The 8654-nt window shown below is 45.3% G+C and overlaps 1 pseudogene; it reads left to right on the top strand.

Moving 5' to 3' along the window:
• Positions 1-4048: 4048 nt before the first annotated feature.
• Positions 4049-7458, top strand: LOC120686732 (annotated as a pseudogene).
• Positions 7459-8654: the final 1196 nt, after the last annotated feature.

The following is an 8654-nucleotide window of genomic DNA, read 5'->3' as shown; positions in this document are numbered from 1 at the left end:
ATCGTCTCCTCCGGGAGGCCCAAGTGACGATGACGAAGGCGATGACAAAGGCGGTGACAGCAACGACAATATAGGCGGCCAAGGCAGTCCTCGGCATAGCCCAGCACCCAACACGAGCAGCCCAGAAGGTTGTACGGGGGGTGCACCGGGCAAGGAAACAACTCCGCCCAAAAGTCCAAAGGGTTCCGGGCAATGTCCTCCTGCGCCCAAGAAGCAATGTGGCATATACCCCGAGAAACCCCCCAAGTCTACTGTAGAGCAATGGGCCGCGTACCAAATAGGGGAGAAGTTCCAGTACAATGCCAGGTACACAACGCCAAACTTGTGTGTTCAAGTGTATTCAGAAATATATGTTTCCATTCGAATCGATGATTTATACTGTTCTGGTGATTACAGGCCGTGAACACCGCCGGACTGGCCCCATTCTGATGATTGCCCCGAGCTCTACGAGCATGGCAAGTTCATGTTGCCCTTGGGGCAGCTCATCGAGGAGCCATGGCCAGTTCGAAGGTTTCATTTGTGGTATATGCATGCTGCGAAGTACAGATTGAGGGAGTTCGTTGTAACGGCCCCCGCCAAGTACTTCCACTTGGAAGAGGACTGCCATTTCACTGTGGACCTCCACGACATGCATAGGCTACTGCGGCACCAAGACCTCGACGTCGCACAAGTCACTCTTTTTGCCCTGTAAGTTACTACACCTCTTTATCACTTAATGTACACTCATTAAGATCGAACTAATAATCCCATGACAATATGTGCGTGCAGGATGCAATCATATGCAAGCATGGAAATAGGGGATGATGTTATCTACCTATCTCCTATGCACATTACCCAAAGGGCCATCATTGGGTACGATATAAAGGACACGCATCCGGACCTGGTGCATTTGGAGCCGATGCAACGACTCGAAGTCCACCAGGGAATGTGTGGCGAGATCATGTACAGAAAAGGACAATACACCTTAAAAGCCATGAAGAAGATCGAGGGAAATGGCTGTATTCTTGCTGCGCACCAATTCGGGAAAGTTAATGATACTTGCAATAATTGCTATCAGGTTCATCATTTTTATGCCTATATTGTTTCAATTGTGCAGATTCGGCGTCCTAGGCCACTGGATTGTTTTTTGCATCTATCCTCAAGATGGAAAGGTGGTTATATTCGACTCCTTGTGTAACACGCCCAAGGAAGGATACAAGGACTTTGAATACTGCGTGAAATAGTAAGTGACAACACATTCTTTTATGCACTCAAAGTATAAATCAAATTTGTTGTTGACACTAGTGGTTGGCATACAGCGCTTACAAGAAATATGTAGAAGACCCTGATTGCTATGATCGGAGGTCAGAGAAAAAGAAGAAAAAACATGGTACACATTTGCACGTGAGGCGAAACTTTCCGGTACAAATAAAGAATTGTATGTATTGCTACATTATTCATGCTATCTATATGTGTCGTAATGGCTATGGGTTACATGCATGCAGTGCGCTAAGCAACCTGAAGACGGTCTCTTGTGTGGATACTACACTTGTACGTACCTCAGGGCTTGCGAAGCTTACACCACTCAAACAGTATCTGACATATGTAAGTTTGTCACCGACGAATGTTGTTCTGTCGATGGCAAATTCTTCGCTCCCAACAACGAGCTAGCCACGGAGGACAAGTACGTCAAGCTACACAATTGGAGAACCCAACTCAGATGGACGACTACAAGTTGCCGGATCTCTTCGATTAGTGGCTTAGAACATTTTCAAGTGATTTTTGTGAACTCAATGTGTGATACATGCATAATCGATGTAATTAATATATTCACTAAGTGTGTGAGATCATTGGATGTTATATATATGTGTTTACCTTTTGTACATTTTCAATTTTTTTTTGATTTGTATATGCTTTCAAATTGATTTTCAGATTCAAATTTGAAATGAAAAATGATTTTTTTAAAAAAAAATCTTAACCAAGGCGGGCGTGTTACGTTTGACCGCTTCGGTTAATATATTAACCGAAGCGGTTAGTTTAGGAAAACTACCTTGGTTAATCCTTAACCCGATGATTGGCAACGATTAACCGAGGCGGTTGCTTGACCGCCTCGGTTAATACCACGATTAACCATGGCCTTCCGCCCGAGGCGGTTGCCAAAACCGCCTCGGTTAAGCCTTTTTGCCTGCCTCGGAAAAGTTTTTTTGTAGTAGTGAGTCAATGCATAAATGATATACAAATGAATCACTGCTCATGTTATCTCAAATAAAATATTAGTCCTTTAATCATGTTGTCATTCAATTCACCAAAACCCATTAGGGGCCTAGATGCACTTTCAGGGGGGTGGGGGAGGTGCTGCGTGCCCAGATTCTCAATTTTTTCTGAGATTTCCACCCATCCAAGTGTTTCAAAGGTTAGTATAACTTCACTCTCCCTTTTCTAAGAGTTAGTATTCTATATTTTATACAATTGTACCTAGAGAAATTTGTGGTTTTCTTAGATTGAGGGTGAATAGAGAGATTTAGTATTTGTACGAGCATTTTCTTAGGGATTTCACCCTGCAAAGTTCTTATCGATCATATTAATTCCTCTATGCGAAAGGCGGTTGAGAGTGCCCTTGATTCATTCTCTCCCATTTAACTTCTATCACACTCCGTCCTCCAAAGCCGCAGATAGCACTGTGCTTACATTTTCATCATCGCTTCGTGTAAAAGGGTCAACCCGAAATGCTATGTCTGAAGGAAAAAGACTTATAAGTTGGATCCATCCTTGCTCAACTAGCAATGTGGTATTAAACATATTCACACAACACTCATGGGCCACTAGTGGTCCGCATTCAAATAAATTGAGCCGGGTGTCACAATAGATATATCTGCTGTGCAATGCTTAATTTAATCTAAGAATGCTGTGCTCTGAGGCATTTTATTACAAAGCTAGATATCATCTTTCAGCCATAAACTTCTTTCACAAAGTATGAGTGGAGTTGTCGGTTATTGTGTCTACTATGCAACTATTGCACTACGGCAATGTATTAAGCTTGCACAACGATCCTTAACCTTTTATTGGTGTACACCAATTTACAACGAAATTTGGACATTGTGTTAGAGCCAACCATGATCTAATTAATTCAATTTTCCTAAAGAGCCAAATCTTGTGAGCAGGCCTCTATCTGAATTCATTAGGTGGCTCTAGTACTACTCAGATCTTAGGTTCGTCTCCGTAGGAGCAGATCTAAGACTGAGGTTAAAAAATCCCCTCGCTGGCATAGCCAGAGTTTATAGTTTTTTGAGTTTTTATTTTTTATAGAATCAAATCTTAGCTAGGTCAAACATCATGGCGGCCTTGGTACATGGACAAACCACACGAAAGATGTTTGACGCGGATCAACACCATGGATAAAAAAAATTCTTGACCATGTCATTTTTCTTTAGTAACTACAAATTGTGTGTATCCTAACTATGTAAAGGCTGGCTAGAGTGGTCCTGAATCCATTGTATTATCTCGATGAAAACTTTTTTAAGATCAGCCAAACTTCTTTTACCTAAAAGAATCCAACTTGAACAACCTTCCAAAATATACAACCTTCTTCACTATCAATCGTTGCCACACTACATTCACTTTAGATGGCATGGCATGCACACTCAAAAACAATTTCTTCCCATCCCTTGCACACACATCCCCCTCGCACTAAAGACGGCGATAACAGGGCCCTCACCGCATCATCAACGTTAATCGCAAGGAAATATGATGATCCTTTCCCCTCTTAATCCTTATCAATACAATCTTTATTTGCTCATCCGTGTTTCGATCGGTTGCTGACACACCAACCGTCCATGAATGCCGCGAGCTGTACACATGTGGTCCAACGACCACGTACGACGCTCACCATCCAGCAGCCATCCATCCCATCACACCGTTAAGCCTCCAACCGCCGCCCAGGGCCCACTTGCAGCCGCCCACACACCGACTGACAAGCTGGCCCCCCTCTCGAGCTATTGGTCTCGCCCCCAACATGCCTATAAATGATTGGGAACTCGTCACCATTGGACACACTCGAGTGAGCTAGCTAGATAGCTTCGAGACTCGAGTGTTTCTTGACCGGAGGAGTCGTTGCAGTGCGATGGCTCCGGCTAGGCTTCCGCTCGTCGTCGTGGTGACCGCGGTGGCGGTGCTGCTTCTGGCGGCGCCGCCGGCGGGCGCCGCGCTGCCGCGGGTGGCGCACGCGCCCAAGGCCGGCGGGACGCTCGCCGTCCTTGCCGTCGGCGACTGGGGCCGGCGTGGGCAGTTCAACCAGACCTTGGTCGCCCAGCAGGTAAAAGTAAAACCAGGCGTAAATCTCTCATCGATCAGCCGTACGTGTCGCATGCGCGCTTATGTAGCCAGTCTCTGTCTGTACGTGTCTCGCTCGTTTTGCTTTCGGAAATAAGACGCTGACGTATGCGTCTCAATCAAACCACAAAGGTAATAATGGTCAAAGTTCTATACTGAGACCTGTCAAAATAAAGTAAAACACGGTATAAAAATACGGATTGTATTTTGTTTTGCAAAGTCATTGTCTAGCACTCTAATGTCTACATGGCACCTCTATATTAAATGTTGTACTGTGTTCGCAAAAAATAAATAAATAAATGTCGGATGGTATAAGAGGCAACCCTTTACAATAGTTTAACTTTTAGCTTGAGGTGGGCTATGCATCAGCCACACAAAAAGTGTGTGAATAAGACTATATCTCTTAGTTAAGAGATAGCTTTTCTCTCTCCTCCTTTTCTCTCTCTTCTAACTGGATAAAGTTATGAGGTGTCATGTCTTAGAGCCAACTGACATGCATGTATTGTTGGAGGAGGTCTGAGTTAAAATAGTACTTTCATCCTTAAATATAAGAAACTAACATATCATTTGGAATTCATCCCATAAACATAAATAAAGAATTGAGTTTAAATCAAGACTTTTTTGGATAGTTAATAACGCGCCCCTCATTTTCCTACCTATTGCTTCTCACGGAGTACCATTGGATTGGTCAGTTGGTATTTTGGGCGGTAATATACATTATTATGGGCAAGAGGCCAAGCGTAGCCTCTGCAATGTTAGGCACCAGACAATCAATATCTCACACACGGAATCAATCGGAACAATCACACAATCGGAACACAGACAATCAATGTCTCACACAATTACAGTACGGCCTGTACATGAAGTGAACGAACACAGAGTTAATGGCGCTATGTAGATCTATTATATTAGCCTAGCAACGCACGGGCACTATACTAGTTTATATAAAATTTCAATTATATATACTCAATGAAGTAGTTTTTCCGATGGAATAGTTGCGGAAGGTATACTGAGTTATGACGATCATAATGCCCAAACTCTACTGCATCTGGCCAGCCGGTGGCCCGTTATCCTGGATCTATAGCTAGCTTTGGTTGTACTAATCAAGTGATCACTAGTTCTTATTGCACGTGCATGGTCCCCGAATGGGTTCTTGCCATGCATGCAGGGTGGTCATGGCTCTACGTTCATAAGTAGCCGAAAGTGGATAGATCGAGTCCTAGCTCCTTATCTACTTGGTACGATCGAACACTGTTCTTCTGTTGAAGCATTGCTGTGACCTAAGACAGATGCAAATAAGCTCAATTATTGCCTTCTAACTAACAAGCAACACGGCAGCACACAACGTGCCGTCAAACATTAGGTCGTTGGTGCACACTAATTCTTTCTCTAAATCTAAACAGACTGAATCCATTCATATTGTGTTCCCCCTAATACTATGGTAAATAATCTTATTACCGTCCGAGGATGAAATAATAGAAACATTTTCTATCTACCCTGTGTGTGTCTGCTGTAGATGGGAGTGGTGGGGGAGAAGCTGGACATCGACTTCTGTCATCTCCACCGGCGACAACATCTACGACGACGGCATCGCCAACACCAGCGACCCGCTCTTCAAGGAGTCCTTCTCCAACATCTACACCGCCAAGAGCCTCCAGAAGCCTTGGTACCTCGGTAATGCAACAGTGTACATCCTACATATATACTCCTGCACAAACGCATGCTAGCTGCTAAGAAGTTCTGGATTCTGAAGAAGCAGCTGATCCTTGTTTCTATGATCGACACGGATGCAGTCCTTGGCAACCATGACTACACTGGCAATGCGCTCGCGCAGATAGACCCTGCCATTCGCAACGTGGACAGCCGGTATACCGCCATTGCAAAGTCGTTCATCGTCAACTCAGGTAATCAGGCTGGACCACCATGATAATTGCCTATTATTAGTCAGAAATCTTCTATTACCATCACAACTCTATAAAGGAAAGATGGATAATATCTACTCTTTCTAATACAAATTTTCGCATTTTTTTTCTTCTCAACGAAGGAAATGCGGATTTCTTCCTCGTCGACACGACGCCATTCATCCTCCATTACTGGAACAACACCAAGTTTGATTGGAGAGGGGTTGCTCCTCGTGATACCTACATCACAACCTCCTAAAGGTATGATATTTTACCACTTGCAGTTGCATTATGTATGTCAACACCAGGTTTTGCCTCCTGTTTGACCGTGGGGGGAATCAGCTTGATCCAATGCAATGTATGACGACGTGTGGCTCTTTGCCAGGATCTGGGGTACGCGCTGACGGCATCCAAGGCTGCCTGGAAGATCGTCGTCGGCCACCACCCCATCAGCAGCGGCTGCAGGCATGGGAATAACACTGAGCTCGAGCAGCTGCTTCTCCCGGTCCTCAAGGCATTGACATCTATCATCTTGTTATGTTATCGGCATCCAATCTAGACAATTTACTGAAACTGATCATTTGCGCTTCATCACCATCGATCGAAACAAAACGCAGGCCCACGGCGTCGACATGTACGTGAACGGCCATGACCACTGCCTGCAGCGCATCAGCAGCAGAGACAGGTGAGGGTACATCGATCAGTACATCAGGAGAGCGACATGGATCAAGCAGCTGAACTCTCAGAAGTTTTCTTAATTTTTATGTCCTGAACCAAACAAAAAAAAAATTGCAGCCGTCTTCAGTTCCTGACGAGTGGCGGCGGGTCCAAGGCGTGGGCTGGCAAGTTCAAGGCCACCCCCGACAAGGTGGAGTTCCTCTACGACGGGCAGGGGTTCATGTCGATGCGGCTGAGCAAGACGGAGGCCCACCTCGCCTTCTTCGACGTCGCCGGCAACGCGCTGCACTGCTGGGGCCTCACCAAGAATGCAGGAGCTGGGCGCTAGCTTAGCTGGCGGCCTCACCAAGAAATTAAGCACAAGCAATTAATCGTTTGCATAAACTGGAAGCAATTGTTGTTGTTGTTAGTTGTGTGTGAGCGTGCAAAGTGTGATGGAGTGAAATATTTGTACCCTATGTATAAGAGAAAATCTCATAATCTCATCTTCCATGGGAATAAAGGTTACTTGGTCGGTTTGGATCGCGCAAAAAGGGAGAGAACATGTGATGATCGTGGTGGTTTCTGGTGAGTTCTCAACTTCTTTTGCAGAGTCATGGGGTGATGTTCCGGTAGTCTTTTGGCATGCATAACAGGTAGCCACGGTGTATCTCCTTGGCTAGCTTTGTAGGGTTTCAGTTTTGTTGTGGTGTAGGTGGGGTGTGGTATGGCGGCCGGGCTTCTTTCTTGCTGTTGTTAGTTGTCCACCTTCTATGTGATGATGTCTTAAGCGTGTGATGTCTTAAGCCAGTCTCAATGCACACTTTTATTGCACTGTATTAAGACTAGAGAGGAGACTTGGTACTATGCCTGCTTGGTGTGATAGGGAAGAAACTCCTCTCCTCATAGGATAAATTGCTCCCTGCTCTCTTCTTATAATGACCTTGTCAGTTCAACAATTTTGCTGATGTGATATGGAATTTAATTTTTTAGATTATGGAAAAGTTCGGCCTTGATCATTCACAAGCGAATGACAACAACCAAAAAAGTTATAAGAGTTCTTAAACCCCTAAACCTCAAAGCTTCACAAATACAAGAAAAAAAACCTATAAAACCAAGAAAGAAAACTAGAAGACTAAGCTTCAATCTTTTTATTTGTTCCCGTTTCAATCTTGCAACACCTTCACGTAGCATCAATCCATCACATCTCACCTTCTTAGAAACTTGATGTTCGATCGTCTGTTGCTTGCCTTCTTCATTTTCACATAAACCTCCATCTGGCGCATGGGTGTGAGGAGATATCGACATCGCCTCCAGGAAAAGAGTGGTACCAAGAGGTGTCACCAATGCCTACACCAGCGTATGCCGGGCAAGAATTTTCTAAAATGGTTTCCCGTATCACCCCACATCCACGGACCTACAGATAGCATAGCACATCGACAAAACCTCCAAAGAGAAAAGTGCCGCAACAAGCGGCACCATTGTCGACCAGCAAGAAGTTAGGCTGGGATTTCTTCCTTTGCTCTCTAGAACCACATCCGCAAGCAGCACAAGGCCGCTGTCTAGACTCTCCAAGCAGTGCGCCCACCAGGAGCTCCATGCTGTCGGCCTGCCCGAGGGTTGAACTTAGCGACCCAACGACGAGCGTCGACCAGGCAAGGCCGGATCCGGCGGCCTGAATTCGGCAATGCCTCTTGCCGGAAACGATCCGGTTGGAGCCAGATCAGCCGTCCCAAGGCCGGCCGACCGCTACCGCCACCGCCGGGAGAGACTGCAGCCCCGCCCCGC

This window comes from Panicum virgatum, chromosome 8N (genome assembly GCF_016808335.1).
Source record: "Panicum virgatum strain AP13 chromosome 8N, P.virgatum_v5, whole genome shotgun sequence".
NCBI lineage: Eukaryota > Viridiplantae > Streptophyta > Magnoliopsida > Poales > Poaceae > Panicum > Panicum virgatum.
This window is presented reverse-complemented; position numbering and strand designations above follow the sequence as displayed.